Here is a 16749-nt window from a genome sequence, read left to right as displayed (position 1 = left end):
TTCCGTTGTCTGAAACACGGCACTTTCCCCCCCTCTTTAATATTGAGTTGTGATATTCTCAAGAAAACATTCAGAAGTTCACCAGGAATGGGATTTTTACTTAAGAACAGATTTTCAAGTGGGGGTTCCCTGGTGCCTCAGATGGTAAAGAATCTATCTGCAATGCAGGAGAAGCGGGTCAATCCCTAAGTCGGGGGAATCCCCTGGAGAAGGGCATGGCTACCCAACCTGTAGAATCTTTGCTGCACCTCTTGGCTATTTTGTGGTTAGCTGGTTATTGTGTTTAGTCGTGTCTGACTCTTTTCCATCCCATGGACTGTAGCCCACCAGGCTCCTCTGTCCTTGGATTCTCCAGGCAAGAATACTAGAGTGGATTGCCATTTCCTATCCAGGGGATTTTCCCTGCCCAGGGGTCGAACCCATATCTCCCGCTGGGCAGGCAGGTTCTTTACCTCTGAGCCACCAGTGGAGCCTGTTTACATGGTGCATGCCTGTGCGTTCAGTCGCTTCAGTCATGCCCGACTCTTTTCGACCCCATGGGCGTTAGCCCACCAGGCTCCGCTGTCCATGGGGTTTTCCAGACAAGAACACTGGAGTGGGCTGCCATGCCCTCCTCCGGGGATCTTCCCAACCCAGGGATCGAAGCTGGCTCTCCTGTGTCTCCTGCATTGCAGGTGGATTTTTTTTTACCACTGAGCCACTGAGGAAGCCCCTATGTGGTACAGAACAGCCAAAAAAAAGAAAAGCTGAACATCTATGTGGAACTCTATTGTGTTAATTTGTTTCTCTCATTCACCTAGAGCCAGACATCCTGGAATGTGAAATCAAGAGGGCCTTAGAAAGCATCACTATGAACAAAGCCAGTGGCGGTGATGGCATTCCAGTGGAGCTATTTCAAATCCTGAAAGATGATGCTGTGAAAGTGCTGCACTCAATATGCCAGCAAACTTGGAAAACTTAGCAGTGGTCACAGTACTGGAAAAGGTCAGTTTTCATTCCAATCCCAAAGAACGGCAATGCCAAAGAATGCTCCAACTACCGCACAACTGCACTCATCTCACACACTAGTAAAGTAATGCTCAAAATTCTCCAAGCCAGGCTTCAGCAATACGTGAACAGCAAACTTCTAGATGTTCAAGCTGGTTTTAGAAAAGGGAGAGGAACCAGAGATCAAATTGCCAACATCCTCTGGATCATCAAAAAAGCAAGAGAGTTTTAGAAAACATCTATTTCTGTTTTATTGACTATGCCAAAGCCTTTGACTGTGTGGATCACAATAAACTGTGGAAAATTAGAGAGATGGGAATACCAGACCACCTGACCTGCCTCTTGAGAAACCTATATGCAGGTCAGAAAGCAACAGTTAGAACTAAACGTGGAACAACAGACTGGTTCCAAATAGGAAAAGGAGTCCATCAAGGCTGTATACTGTCACCCTGCTTATTTAACTTCTATGCAGAGTACATCATGAGAAACGCTGGGCTGGAAGAAGCACAAGCTGGAATCAAGATTGCCAGGAGAAGTATCAATAACCTCAGATATGCAGATGACACCACCCTTGTGGCAGAAAGTGAAGAGGAACTAAAAAGCCTCTTGATGAAAGTGAAAGAGGAGACTGAAAAAGTTCACTTAAAGCTCAACATTCAGAAAATGAAGATCATGGCATCGGGTCCCGTCACTTCATGGGAAATAGATGGGGAAACAGTGGAAACAGTGTCAGACTTTATTTTGGGGGGCTCCAAAATCACTGCAGATGGTGACTGAAGCCATGAAATTAAAAGACGCTTACTCCTTGGAAGGAAAGTTATGACCAACTAGATAGCATATTCAAAAGCAGAGACATTAACTTGCCAACAAAGGTCCATCTAGTCAAGGCTATGGTTTTTCCAGTGGTCATGTATGGATGTGAGAGTTGGACTATGAAGAAAGCTGAGTGCTGAAGAATTGATGCTTTTGAACTGTGGTGTTGGAGAAGACTCTTGAGAGTCTCTTGGACTGCAAGGAGATCCAACCAGTCCATTCTAAAGGAGATCAGTCCTGGGTGTTCATTGGAAGGACTGATGCTGAAGCTGAAACTCCAATACTTTGGCCACCTCATGCAAAGAGCTGACTCATTGGAGAAGACCCTGATGCTGGGAGGGACTGGGGGCAGGAGGAAAAGGGGACGTCAGAGGATGAGATGGCTGGATGGCATCACTGACTCAATGGATGTGAGTTTGAGTGAACTCTGGGAGTTGGTGATGGACAGGGAGGCCTGGCGTGCTGCAGTTCATGGGGTTGCAGAGTCGGACACGACTGAGCAATTAACTGAACTGAACTGAAACATTAAGGAACTGATAATTCCTCAAATTCATGTTAGGCACCTTTTGAACTACACAGGTCTCTCAAAGTTTTGTTACAGCTGAAGATAAGAGAAGGCACTGAGTGGCGTAATATAACAGATAATATGAACACTACCAAGATTTTAGAATCATCCAAAATCACCCCAGAAGATCTGACATTTCCATCACTATGTTTGTGGCTGCAGATAGGTCCATGCTCTTAGAGGAACCTCAGTTTCTTTATCTTTAAAATGAGGACTTGGAGTCTGTGATCCTTAAGCTATAAGGGCCACTTTTAAAAGTGTACAGTTCCATGTAAATAATTAATATAATTTCAGAGGTGTAAGGGCCTGAACACTTTAAAGATTGAGTCCAATGCCCCTCTTTTTTTTTCCTGGACATTTCATACAAATGGAATAATCTGTGACTTGCTTCTTTCACTTTGCATAATGTTTTTGAGGTCTGTGTACATTGTGGTGCATATCAATACTTCATTCTTTGTTATTGCCAAAGGATAGTCCATTTTATACATATAGCACAGTCTATATCCTTTACCAATTAAGGAATTTTTATTTTATTTATTTTTGGCCACACCGCATGACATTGGTGCTAGTGGTAAAGAACCCACCTGCCAATGCAGGAGACGTAGAGATGCAAGTTCAGTTCCTCGGTTAGGAAGATCCTCTAGAGGAGGGCATGACAACCCACTCCAATAGTCTTGCCTGGAGAATCCCACGGACAGAGGAGCCTGGCACGCTAAAGTCCATCAGGTCACAAAGAGTCGGGCACAACTTAGCACACATGCGCTTATCATTATTAGAATCTATATACCATAGATTAGCATATTAAAAACCAGAGACATTACTTTGCCAACAAAGGTCCGTCTAGTCAAGGCTATGGTTTTTCCATTGGTCATGTATGGATGTGAGAGTTGAACTATAAAGAAAGCTGAGTGCCAAAGAATTGATGCTTTTGAACTGTGATGTTGGAGAAGACTCTTGAGAGTCTCTTGGACTGCAAGGAGATCCAACCAGTCCATCCTAAAGGAGATCAGTCCTGGGTGTTCATTGGAAGGACTGATGCTGAAGCTGAAACTCCAGTACTTTGGCCACCTCATGCGAAGAGCTGACTCATTGGAGAAGACCCTGATGCTGGGAGGGATTGAGGGCAGGAGGAAAAGGGGACGTTAGAGGATGAGATGGCTTGATGGCATCACTGACTTGATGGACATGAGTTTGAGAGAACTCCAGGAGTTGGTGGTGGACAGGGAGGCCTGGCGTGCTGTGGTTCATGGGGTCGCAAAGAGTCGGACACAACTGAGTGACTGAACTGAACCATAGATTTTTATATTTTTAATAAATGTAAAAATATGCTATACCTTTTCATATTTTTTAAAAATTGTATATATGTAACATACACAGTGAAATGATTACTACAATCAAGCTAAATAGCATATCTCCTCACACAGTTACCTTCTATGTGTGATGAGAGCACCTAAAATCTAGTCTCTCATCATGTTTCCAATATTCAATACAGCATTATTAGCTATAGTCTCATTCCTGTACCTTAGATCCCTAGATTGACTCATCCCACATAACCGCACCTTGTACCCCCTTAACCAACATCTCCCCATTTCCCCCACTCCCAACTCCAGTCCCTGGTATGCACTGTTCTACTCTCTGCCTCTGTGAGTTTGAGTCACCTGGTATTCTTAGTACCATTTCACAATTATCTCTTACTCAACTATGACTCCCTAGGTCATCTTGCCATCCTCCCCAGTGCTGAACCAGCATCTTTCACGCAACAGATGCTTAATAAATGTCTTATTCCACTGAACCTATGTGTTTTATGACCACATACTCTCCCACATCTTTTATTCACAGAAAACTTCCTACAGAATTAATCTCTCAGGTTCATCGTGGCAAGAATGTCGCTAAGCAACAGAGAATGCAGCAATAAGCAAGCGCTGCATTGCCCTCTTTGTGGAAAGGGCTGATACGCCCCGTCCTCTTCATGTTCTTCAAGCCTCTGAGTTTTCAGAATAACAGACAAGTATCAAGACACTGACGATGCAGACCATTTAAAACTGACCAGCCCGCTATGAAAAGAAACAGAAACTAACTTGAAAGGAGCCCCACTGGCCAAAAAACGGGACATCTGAATAAGAGTGACGGGTACACTAAGATCCATCAAATTATCCTCTTGATCTTCATATTTGAAAAGTTGCACAGTTAGGGTGGAGGAGAAAGACTGTGGCTTTTAAGTTTTAAAACACTGACTTAAATTCACACCATTATACAAGTCAGCTCTTCACATACTATGTGTGGGGAGGGGTTACTGTAGTTTTTTATTTTTAATGTTTATTTGGCTGTGTCGGTCTTAGTTGCGGTTCAGGGAACTCCCACTGCATCACGCAGGATCCTTCGTTGCAGACTCTCTAGTTGCGGTATGTGGGCTTAGTTGCTCTGAGGCACATGGGATCTTAGTTCCCAGACTAGGGATTGAACCCGCATTCCCTGCATCCCAAGACAGATTCTTAACACTAGACCCCCAGGGAAGTCCCAACTACAGCTGTAAATAACTGAAATCTGGGAGACCTGAGTGTGGAGGGGACCTGGCCAGATCAGAGAACCTTTAAACAGAAGCCAAGGAAATGTGGACTTAACATGAGGGCAATAGAACCTGGTCTGGGTCTTCCACCATGTACCACTTCCTCCCAAAAGTTAAGGTCAGTGTGATCAGTGTCTCCAGATACAAGGTGCCTGCCCTCACATTCATTATGAACACATCCACATTAAAAATCTAGAGCTTTAGACAAGCCAGAGGTGGTTTGGCTCTCAGGTCTTGGGCAAAGAGAAATGTTGTTTAGTTGCTAAGTAGTGTCCGACTCTTTGCAATCCCATGGACTGTAGCTTGCCAGGCTCCTCTGTCCATGGGAGGAGAATTTACCTTTGGAGACAAGTCCTGAACCGCTAAATTACCAGGCCTATGCTTCAGCCACGTGCCTCTAATGTTCCTATGATGATCCATCCAATTCAGACCCCATCTTTCCCAGAGGTCAAAAATTAATTTCCCCTTCATCAATACTCTTATTCCCTATAAAGTAATGTTCCCAAACTGAAATTTATTAACACATGCTCCTTACAATATATCTCTTCCTATAGTATCTCTGTCTACCAAGATGTCTAGGTTCAATTTTATGTTCTATGGTTTATGTTTTACGTTCTATAGTTTTTATTATGAAATCAATAGGTATACCAAATGTTCTTAACCTACACACTACACTATATGATCCCCACCCCAACTCTTCTGCCCCCAGATGTCTACCTTCTCCCATGCCCCACTCTTTTTAAGAATCACTGCTATGAGGATTGGGAACCTGATTCCCAAATGAAAACGGGATTGTTTGCTATTTTGTTCTATTAAAGGTAATAATATCTTATACACAATATACATTTTCTTTCTAAATAAACCTCTTTTTCCTATCCTTGATTATTTCTTCAAGATAAATTCCCAGGAGAGGAACAGTTGCCAAAAAAGATAAAAAAAACGCTCAAGACTTGTTCCATCATTGTCCTTCAGAAATGGTGTACCAACTGATATTCCCACTTGATTGACTTCTGCTGTTAACATTTTTTAATAATCTGTGCCAACTGTGGAAGTGAAAAATATGTCCCTTCATTGTTTAGTGATATATGAATTGCAGCTCCCAAGCAAATAGGCCACACTCTTGCCTAACAAAGTCCCTGTGATACTTAGTGGAATTGAAACTACAGGGAATTAGTTCCAAGCGCTTTAATAATTCCTCCTCAAAAGGTGTGCAGTACCACTAACTGCCACCAGGTGGTGGTGGGCTGGTGGGGATCTAAATTCATCAAGGATCTCAACCCAACTGCGGCCAGTTCGGTCTCTAATAAGAGCAGTAATAACAATAGCAGATAACCATTATTGAGGCTATACTGTAGGCATGACACTATACTAACCGCTTAATATGCACTATATCATTTAATCCTCCCCAAAATAGCCCCTGAGAGCATCATTTGTTACACTGCTGAAACAAAAAAACTAGGAAAGTACCAGAAGAAATTATACAACTCTCTCAAAAGCAGATATTCAGAATTACCAACACCTGGGGACCATTAATAGCCTATTAACTAAACTGTTATTTAATTACTAGCTAAGTAAATCAAAAGTTACCAATTCACTTTGCCTAATTTTGTAGAACAGCAGGCCTCCCTTGGCCATGTGGTTGCATCTTGACGGGCTATAGAAGGATTCTGGTATGAGACAGAGTACCCCAAAGGTCCTCTATGGATTCCCCAACAGTCTTCTGAAGTGGGCTATACATCTCCACTAACCAATTATTATTCGTGTCTCCCATATCAGAAAAATGAGGCTCAGTAACTTGCCTGTAGTCACACAAATAGTAAGTAGCAGAACCAGGATTTAAACCCAGGTCTGACTCCATGCCCAGGCTGCTCTCTGCTCTACTTAGCCCACTTCTTTCAGACCTAGCGACAGCCTCTAGTGCCCCTGCTCAAATTCCTTGTCAATCAGCAATCTAACTGTCAGCAGGGAAAGGTCCTAAGGCAGAGCAGCCTAGGAACTATGCCTGCTTCTGCCCTTCTCCATTTGTTGGCTCCCCCCTCCCCTTTCCTTCAAACCCAGGGTCCCCAGACCCCCACCCCCACCCAGGTGCCTTGCTCTCACTCTAACCAGGGCACTGAAATAATGTCCACTGTTGATCTGCTAAGAATGTGTGTCTGAAAAGTAACTGTAGCAATAATATGGAGCTTTCACACCTCAGGGAGACTGGACAGACTGGACGCTGACATTGTGCTGGAGCACCTGACTGACAGTCCTAAGTAAACGAACACTTCCCAGAGAAGGAGATGTCCAGGCACAGCTTATTAGTAGAAACGCCGAGACTAGAAAGCACCTTCCAGCTTCAAACTGCTCAGGAATGTCCATAACTGGTTATATATGACAACATATCAAGCCTCTGCTGCATCAACTTTTATTAAAAACTCCCCCCAGCTCTACTCAGTATGGATCATCTTTTCCGTCCGTTGTTCTGCTAGACAGAGTGCAGATGCATTGCTGTAGGACAACAAGCAGACCAGAGACCCTCACCTTGTGGGCCCTCGGCAAAATTTAATGAATCCATGTCTTTTGATGTGGACATAAAACTGCCTACCATGCACAGAAGAGTATCATATGTGATAAAATAATCAGTACACCAAAAGCTGCACGAAAGTAAAAATGGTCAAATAAAATAGCAAAATCCAAATACGATGGAAATTCCTCTTGGGCTAAGCAAAGACCCATAGACAGAACTAAATAAAATAGCAGGATTTCAATACTATAAAAGAACAAAGAGGAAATAATCAGCACAATTCCCAAAACAATAACACTGACTAAACCACCGGAAGACTGTAATAAGTACATTTAATATCCACCTTAAAAATCCATCTGTTAGGGGACTAAATGTTTGTATTCAACCCATCCCCCTAAAAAAACTTATTTGTTACAACCCTAACCCTCACAGTAACTGTATTTGGAGATAAGCTTTTAAGGAAGTAATTAAGATTGAATGAGAAAACAGGCCGAGAAGCAACAGTTAGCACTGAACATGGAACGACAAATGGACTGGTTCAAAATTGAGAAAGGCTGTATATTGTCACCCTGTTTATTTAACTTATATGCAGAGTACATCATGCGAAATGCTGGGCTGGATGAAGAACCACAAGCTGGAGTCAACATTGCCAGAAGAAATATCAATAACCTCAGATACGCAGATGGTTCCACCTTTATGGCAGAAATGAAAGAGGAACTAAAGAGCCTCTTATGAAGGTGAAGGAGGAAAGTGAAAAAGCTGACTTAAAACTCAACATTCAAAACATGAAGATCATGGCATCCAGTCCATCACTTCATGGCATACAGATGGAGAAACAATGGAAACAGTGGCAGACTTTATTTTGGGGGGCCCCCAAATCACTGCAGATGGTGACTGCAGCCATGAAATTAAAAGATGTTTGCTCCTTGAAAGGAAAGCTACGATAAACCTAAACAGTGTGTTAAAAAGCAGAGACACTACTTTGCCAACAAAGGTCCATCTAGTCAAAGCTGTGGTTTTTCCAGTGGTCACGTATGCATGTGAGAGCTGGACCATAAAGAAGGCTGAGCGCTGAAGAACGGATGCTTTTGAACTGTGGTGTTGGGGAAGACTCTTGAGAGTCCCTGACTGCAAGCAGATCAAGCCACTCAATCCTAAAGAAAAAAGTCCTGAATATTCATTGGAAGGACTGATGCTGAAGCTGAAGCTCCAATGTTTTGGCCACCTGATGGAAGAATAGACTCATTAGAAAAGACCTTGATGGTGGGAAAGATAAAGGGCAGGAGGAAAGGGGGAAGACAGAGGACGAGATGACTGGATGGCATCACTGACTCAATGGACATGAGTTTTAGCAAGCTCCAGGAGATGGTAAAGGACAGGGAAGCCTGGCATGCTGTTAGTCCATGGGGTCGCAAAGAGTTGGACTGAATGACTGAATAACAACAACAAGATGGAATGAGGTCATAAGGGTGGAGTCCTGGCTCAAGAAGATTAGTGACCTAATAAGAAAAGACAAGAGAGCTCTTGTTCCCTGCCTCCCCAACCACCACCAGCCGCTGGTTACAAAGAGGTCGTGTGAGCACACAGAGATGGCAGCCACCTACAAGCCAAGAGAAGAGGCCTCAGAATGAAACCTACTTTACTGGCACCTTGATCTTGGACTTCCTAAGCTTCCAGAACTGAAAGAAATAAACTTTTGTTGTTTAAGCCCCCCTCCCCCCACCCCCGCCGACCCCCAACCAGTGTGTGGTATTTTATTATGGCAGGCCAAGGTGACTAATACACCAGCCAATAATATTCTAAGTCCACTAAGGATGAAACGAAGTCCTAAAATTTGGGCAAAGACTAGAGAAAGTTGGCCAGATTTGATCTCTACTGCCCTTTGTAAGAACCATGACCAAAAATCGTGACACTGGGACTTCAGACAGCTGTTAGGATATGAACTACTGCTCTTAAAGTGAAGACACTGGATGCAGAAAACCTGGGCTCAAATCTTAACTTTAGCACTCACTTAGCAGTGTGACTCTGGGCACGTCAATTAACCTCATGCTTCATCTGTAGTAAGATGAAGTAATACCCCCTACTCTGCCTTAGTCCCTCTATATGACTGTCCTGCAATGGGAGTCAAGAAGCATAGACTAGATCTTCAATAAATTTTAGTTCTTTCCACCCCTCTCAACCATACTGAACTGCTTCCACAAGTCAAACAGTGGTCTAAATACAACATACACTCAAATACTTTTTGGTTCTTCTATTCACTGGCAAAAAAAACCCCCCGTCAACAGATATGTAATGAATTCCTGCCAAAGGCTCAGTACTGTCCTAGAATATGTGGCAGATACAAAGACAGTCTGAACCACAGAGCCTGGAAGGAGCAGCGGCATGCAGAAACTGACAACCGGAAGGACAGGCACACTGAGACCATAACACAGGACAAAGCACCCTGCGCATTCAGAAGGGGGAGGAGGTTAATTTGCACTCTTCATGAACAAGAGAGGACATCTGAGCTAGATCTTTTAAGAATGTATAGGATATGAACAGAGAGCGCTGAAGGAGATCATGCAGATAAATAATTGATAAGGAAGGGCCTGGATTCTGAGTGGCGGTGAGTTAATGGAGAAGAGGCAGTGCGTGCCAGGGGCTGTTTCAAAGTGAGAAATGGCCAGGATGCGTGTGTGTGTACACTATGGTGGGGGATCAAGAGAAAGCAGAGGCAAAGAGAATGCACGAGGATTAAAGAAGCACCTGCGTGTGCAGGCACTGGACGGGGGAGGGGTATGTCTGAAGATTCAGGAGAAAACAAAACAAAACAAATTCAGGAGATCACGGTCCAGTGAAGACACAATGCAGCACAGTGTACTGTGGATGGACCGGTGACAAGGCAGTGTGATACGCACAGAGAAAGAAATGTGCCCAGGGGTGTGAGTCCAAGATTGGGGAGGACCTAGAGTAAGGACCTTAACTCCCATCAGCACAGACTGGAATCAGAACTGCCACTAGAACAAAGCAGGGCAACTTTGGAGAGGAGAGTATACAGAATCGGCGAGTGAGCTGCAGGAAACATGGCAGCCAACTCCCTGAAGGGGGTCCTGGCCACAGGTTATGGGTGATCAGTTTGTTCTAAAGCGTAGAAAGGCTATTTCCTATCCTGGTCTATTGACTGTCTCCTCTCTCAGCATCCCCCCAAACCACCTTTTTTAGGGAACAACATTGATCCCAACATGTTAAACTCACAAGGGACTTCAATCCAACCTTCTCACCTTACAGATGAGGAAACTGAGTCTCAGAGCAAGCTACACGGGTTCCTAGAGACAGGGGAGGGGCTAAAAGTGAAGCTTCATTATTTGTTTTCAACCCCTCCCGCCATATCTCTTCTCTGGAACCCTCTCACCACCAAGATGCCCTTTGGCTAGGTACCCTCAAGCCTTCCCCATTACCCCTACTGAAAGCTTGAGGCCACTGCCCTCAACTCTGACACTCACTCTGTGCCATTAGGCAAGTCCCCTTTCCTCCTGTTGATTCCTCATCTCTAAATTATAAAACTACCATGCATGTTCTCTAAAGCCCCATCCAGTGCTGTAGCCCACACTAACAACGCTGTTACAATGGTTTTTCTGCAACCTAATTTCCATGGTCCTTTGCCAAAGACACATAGACGGCATTTTCTGATTATTTATGAGGCTAGTGGGGCTACTAGCCAAAGAAAGAGAGCACTGCAACAGAATAGAGCGAACTCAGCAGTTTAGGGGAGGTTAGCCCAGGTTTAACTCTGTAGGTTAGTTCTAAGTGAAATGTCTAAAGCAAGTGATGGACCCCTCCCTCACTACTGTAGCCCAAGCCCCTTGAAGAGCACCTGGAATACAGCAGGGAAATACATACAGGGGAAATATATGTTGAAGCTAACCTGCTCGCCATTTGCACTTTCTTTAACTAATTATATCTAGATGTTCCACTATCTTAAATTTCTCCTTTGATCAACGATTTATCCTAACAAAAATCATTTCATGGCTTCATCTTATAAATCCTGCTGTACTGTACACCAAACTTTTTAAATGTATGTATTTATTTTTGGTTGCACGGGGTCTTTGTTGCTGCGTGAAGGCTTTCTCTAGCTGGAGTGAGCAGGTTGCGGTCCGTACGCTTCTCATTGCAGTGGCTTCTCTTGTTGCAGGCTCATGGGCTTCAGTAGTTGCAGCCCAGGGTCTCATTAGTCGTGGCTCTCAGGCCCTAGAGCACGCTAGGTTCCATAGTTATGGCTCATTAGTTGCAGCTCACGGGCTCTAGAGCACAGACTCGGTAGTTGTGGGACACAGGCTTTAGTTGCCCGCAGCATATGGGATCTTCCTGGACCAGGGATCGAACCTGTGGCCCCTGCATTGGCAGGTGGATTCTTATCCACTGTACCACCAGGGAAGTCCCTGTATGTCAGTTTTAAGGGCTTAGCTAGAACTACGACGCCTTCCTGATTTCATCTGACACGGTGCATGCTCAGTCACTCAGTCATGTCTGACTCTCTGCGACCCCATGGACTCCAAACAGCCAGACTCCGCTGCCCATGGGATTTCCTAGTCAAGAATACTGGCGTGGGTTGCCATTTCCTCCTCCATCTGTCACAGAGGTTAAGAATAATCAGACATTCCTGTTCCCGTGCACACCTTGCCATGTGCCTGCTCTCACGTGTTCAGACCTCTCTACTCAGGATGGCCACTCACCTGTGCCCTCTCTGCCTTCTTTCTTTCCTTTAGAAGGTTTTCCAGTCTATACCCAGCACTAAACTTGCTCCCTCTGGTGCTCTCCCTCCTCTTCCCCTTCACCACCCACTCCAGGTGGCCAAGTAACCGGGAAGTGTTTATTTTTACCATCTGTGTCTAAGTGTGACCGTGAGCAGAACCAGCCCTGTGTTTTTAAGGCGAGGGGCTCCCACCTCCTGTCCCTCACACCCCTCATGGTTCCCTCTGCCAACCAGGGGAAGGTTCTTAAAGGTCCTGACCCCTCCGCTCCCCTCCCCCACAGCTCCATCCCAAACCATCTTCCCACACTATCTCAGTCTCCCTGAAATTCCCTTGGGATCATTATTCAAGTACCCTCCACAGAAAGTGCTTTTACAAAATGAAAGTCCCCTTACTTAGGTGTTCCCGCTCCAGCCTGCTTCTCATCTGAGGACAATCTCCTCTTCAGCAACACTCACCTCTTCAGCAACAACAGCTTTCAAGTCGCAGGGCCCAGGGTCCCACGTATTTACCTTTTCCTTCAGCCTCAGAATTAGTCTGTACTAGTCTATCCATAGCCTCAGGGGGTCCCCTATCCAAGTATGAGCTCCTGTGGCTTGCAACTATATTTTATTTGTATCTTGAGCACATAGCTGATTCTTGGCATTTGATTGCAAGAAAGTAGGGATGTCAGGAAGAACCTCTCTCCAGCCCCATCCTCTCCCCTCAACACCACATACATTTCCAGTAGTCTCCTGGCCACCTCCATCTAGCTGTTTATTATGGGTACCTCAGCAGTCTCCCAAAGCAAATGAATTATTCATTCCCAAACCTCCAATTTCTGATGATTTCAGCCACATTAACTTGGCTGAAAGCAGAAACCTCAGTGTGCTCTTCAATCCCATGGAACCACTCATCAAGACCTACTTCACATTTTACCTGTGTATCTCTTCTCTCCGCCCCCATCCTCATTGCCTGTGTCCACAGTGAGCTCTAGTCTCCCAAAATGACCTCCCAAACTTCTGGCCCCTCAAGGAATCTTCCTAAAACACAGTGATGATGACACAGTCCAGCATGTAGACCTCTGGTGATAAAGTCCAAACTGCTCACAAGGCATCCAAGGCTTTTCCAGATTTGGCCCCAATTACAGTGCCCCCACCGCCCCCACCACCACATCCCACAACACCCTTTCCCTGTACGTTTCAACCCAGCCAGGCCAAACTCACCTTCATGCCTTTGAACTTGTTGTGTTCTCATGCCTCTGGACATGGGGCTTCCTCTGGCTGGAATCCTTTACCCCAAAGTCCACCAAGGGCTTATCTTCACCCCTCAACGTCCAACTCTCATGAAATTTTTGTGAAGGCTTCCTTAACTAACACCCAGGCTATTATGTTGATTTTATTTATAATAGCTTCCTCCTAAAATGAGTTTGAGGCAGCTTAACAACTATGTACACACTGCAACTAGGTTGTATTTTTTTTTTAAGAGAGAGAATAATAATAATAATAATAAAAAGAGAGACTATCAGGGCAAAGACAAGACATAGGTAAAAAAAAGAAATTAAGAGTTGGTGTTGCATTCAAAACCTCTATGATAACACCTCATCTTGTTAAATCTTGTTAAAGAGATAGTTAGCCCTGAGTCTTCTATCCAGAATGAATGAGTTACTCTCCTGTGAGCTCATTGCCAGCTGTAGATAATTGCACTTCCCTTATTTTCTTTAATTTGCTCATTGTGTCCATCTCCTTCACTAGGCTGGGAAATTCCTAAAGGAAATACATAATTTCTGACTCATCTCTGGGTCCCCAGCATGAAGCACATGACTCAGCATAAGACTGGTGCTCCAGAGACAAGAGTTAAACAAATGTCACCGTGGACAGGGGAAAAGGTCCTAGTGCTTGTTGAGCTCCCTATCTGGCACTTGAAAAACCATTATTTAATCCTTGCAAAAAATTACATGGCTGAGAAATGGCAGACCTGGAACTCAAACCTCCCACTATCTGTCTCTCCAAAGCACCTGCTCTTTTTACTAGGCACAGGACTCCTACTTTCACCATCACTCTGTGTCCAAACACCCTGTCCTTCAAGACTGCTTTTCAAACAACGCTTCTCCAAGAAGCTTTTCCTGCTCACTCAGGAGAAAAGTCAGCCTGAGTCGAGCCCCGACCTTCCACAACACTCAAGGAAGATGCAGTCACAAGCTGGGAGAAGAGGGGAACCTTCTGGGTACTCGAGCACTAGGGGGCTGGGTAGGTATTCTGCACATGGTGTTCTGGGGACCTCAGTGCTCCTTCTACCCCCTGCCCCAGGGTACAGTGCCTGGGCCTTCCTGCCTTTCTCTTTTTTCTTCAGGGTCCAGAATCTTTCCAGTTCTCCTCATTCCAAACTGAACCCCCAAATAATATCCTCAGGCCCACTGCTTATCCAACCAAGGGAGCTGTATTCAACCACACTTCTTCATTACATCAATTAGGTCTTTGTATTTTAAGCATCTTACCAATCTTTAGGGTTGGTGAGCATCCCAATCTCCTCAAACATATTAAAAGAATGTAAAGAATCATGGGAAGGGACCATGGTGCTTTAGGAGGCCCTGTCATCCAGCTCTCAACCCAGCTGAATACTTCTGGGGTGGCCTAGGAGTAAGAAGAGACAATCCATTGATCTTGCCCCTGGATCCTTCCCCCACCCGTCCCCCTTCCCTCCTTCCAGATAGGATGCCTGGTCTCTAAGGGCAGGATGAAATCTTGGTCCAGAAAACTGCTGGGGTTGTGGTCACAGGTCCCTCTCTCCACTCAGGGCTTCAGAATCCTCCATTTCCTCCTAGTCCACCCCTTGTCTCTCTGGCCCCAAACTCCCAGAGCAGTCCTCAGTCCTAACTCTGGAACTATGTTTTTGAATTAATACTTGACAATTTCCTTGGTAACACAACTGACTTATATGATGCTGAAATGCACACCCCTGGCCCTGATATTATCCTACCTCCCGGTTTTAAATGTGTAATAAATATATCCCACAACTGCTCTCCTGACATTGCAGGGACATCTGTAACCTTAAATGTGACCATGCCTAAGAAACACCCAATTTCCTTAATCAGAATAGGGAGGCTAAATTCTTTTCTATTTCCTACTCCTAAATAAAGATTACTAGTGCAATTTACAGTAGCTACATCACAGCGCCAGCATGATGATTTAATTAGATAACTCATGCCAACTGTTTGGTACCCAGGCCTGATATGTAGAAAGTGCTCAATATGTATGATCATTTGCGTACCTCATCTCTCACAATAGCACCTGCGGGTAGGCATTACACCACGCACTCTCAGCCACCATCCCTCTCCCCCACCCACTCTCATTTACAGGAGCTGCAGCCAGGGCTCGGAGTAAAGGCGCTTTCCCAAGGTCAGGCGGGCACCGCTGTGATGCTCCGCGCTCGGCCCCAGAATGAGGGACCCCCTCCCCTCACACCTCTGTAAGGGACACAAGGGGTCTTAAAGAAGACAAGTATGCAAAAGCGCGAGCACAGTGCCTGGCATACTGTGAGGACACTGAGATGGGGAGACGCCGGCACTGAGGGTCATCAGCTTTCTCCCCCACCCCCGCAAGCCGCTCCTCTGCCCTCGGAGTCCAGAGTCCCCAGACCCCGGGTACGTCGCTGAATCTCCCCGAGGTCCGCGCCCTGGGGCTTTGTACGCCGCAGGCCGGCCCCACTCACCGAGTCCCATCGCAGCGCGCGGAGGTGGCCGTCGGGCCTGCGGGGCAGGGGTCGTGGCGCCTGGGCCGGAAGCGCGCCCTACCGGCCCCGCAGCCCCCGCACGCCTGGCCCGCGCCCCCGCCCCGCTGCGACCCGCCTGCCCCGGGAGCCTCCTACCTGCAGCGGCGGCGCAGCGGCCGCGGCGATCGGGGGAGGGGCCGGCGAGATGCGAGCGCGGGCGGCCTCGACTCCTCTCGCAGGCTGGGCGGCCGGGAGGGCCGCGGGCTCCGGAGCGCCGGGCGGCGGCGGCGCGCCCCCGGCCGGCCAGGCCCCGCCGCGCGCGCAGCGGCCACAAAGCCCGGGAGCCGCCGCCCCCTCGCGGGCCGCCCGCCGCCTGCGGGTCCGCAGGCGCCGAGGAGGGCGGGAGCGCGGCCCCGCGCAGTCCCCACCTCCCCGAGACGCGGTCGCCGACCTCCCCCGAGGTTTGGGGCGGGGCGCAGGGGGTCTCCCGCCTATCCACCCCTCTCCCTGCTGCCCGACATCCTTGTGCTGATTTGAGTCCCGTCTTCCCACCTTGGGGGACGAGCTCCTGAAGGGCCTCAAAAACTGTTTCATTTCCATGGACAACAAAAGAATGCATTTGTCGCCAGGGACTTGGCGGCCATGGACAGGAGTCGGCTCAGTCCATGACCCCTGTCTGACAAAGACCCCCTTTTCTTTCGGAACACCCTGCTACTTAAGTAGCCAACCCTCCTTTACCGGGTTCATCACGGAGTTTTGCTTTATTTTTTAATTTGCGGGATGTGTCTCCCCCTAGGCTGTGCGCTCCCGGGGCAGAGATGGTTCCCTCTGCAGCCCAAACCTGGTTCAGACGCTGTGTGCTGAGTTAAGTGGGAAATTTTGCTCGAAGAAA

The 16749-nt window shown here is 46.5% G+C and overlaps 1 protein-coding gene across 1 annotated transcript in view; it reads right to left on the bottom strand.

The window, feature by feature from the left end:
- Nucleotides 1-16125, bottom strand: part of TMEFF1 (transmembrane protein with EGF like and two follistatin like domains 1) — a 144591-nt gene extending 128466 nt beyond the window's left edge. Inside the window, exon 1 of the mRNA XM_052645070.1 lies at nucleotides 16014-16125. The gene's annotated coding sequence lies outside the window, so the exon portion shown is untranslated. The remainder of the gene's footprint in view (nucleotides 1-16013) is intronic.
- Nucleotides 16126-16749: the final 624 nt, after the last annotated feature.

This window comes from Budorcas taxicolor, chromosome 8 (assembly GCF_023091745.1).
Source record: "Budorcas taxicolor isolate Tak-1 chromosome 8, Takin1.1, whole genome shotgun sequence".
Taxonomy (NCBI): domain Eukaryota; kingdom Metazoa; phylum Chordata; class Mammalia; order Artiodactyla; family Bovidae; genus Budorcas; species Budorcas taxicolor.
The sequence above is the reverse complement of the archived record's forward strand: the minus strand, read 5'-3'. Positions and strand labels throughout refer to the sequence as shown.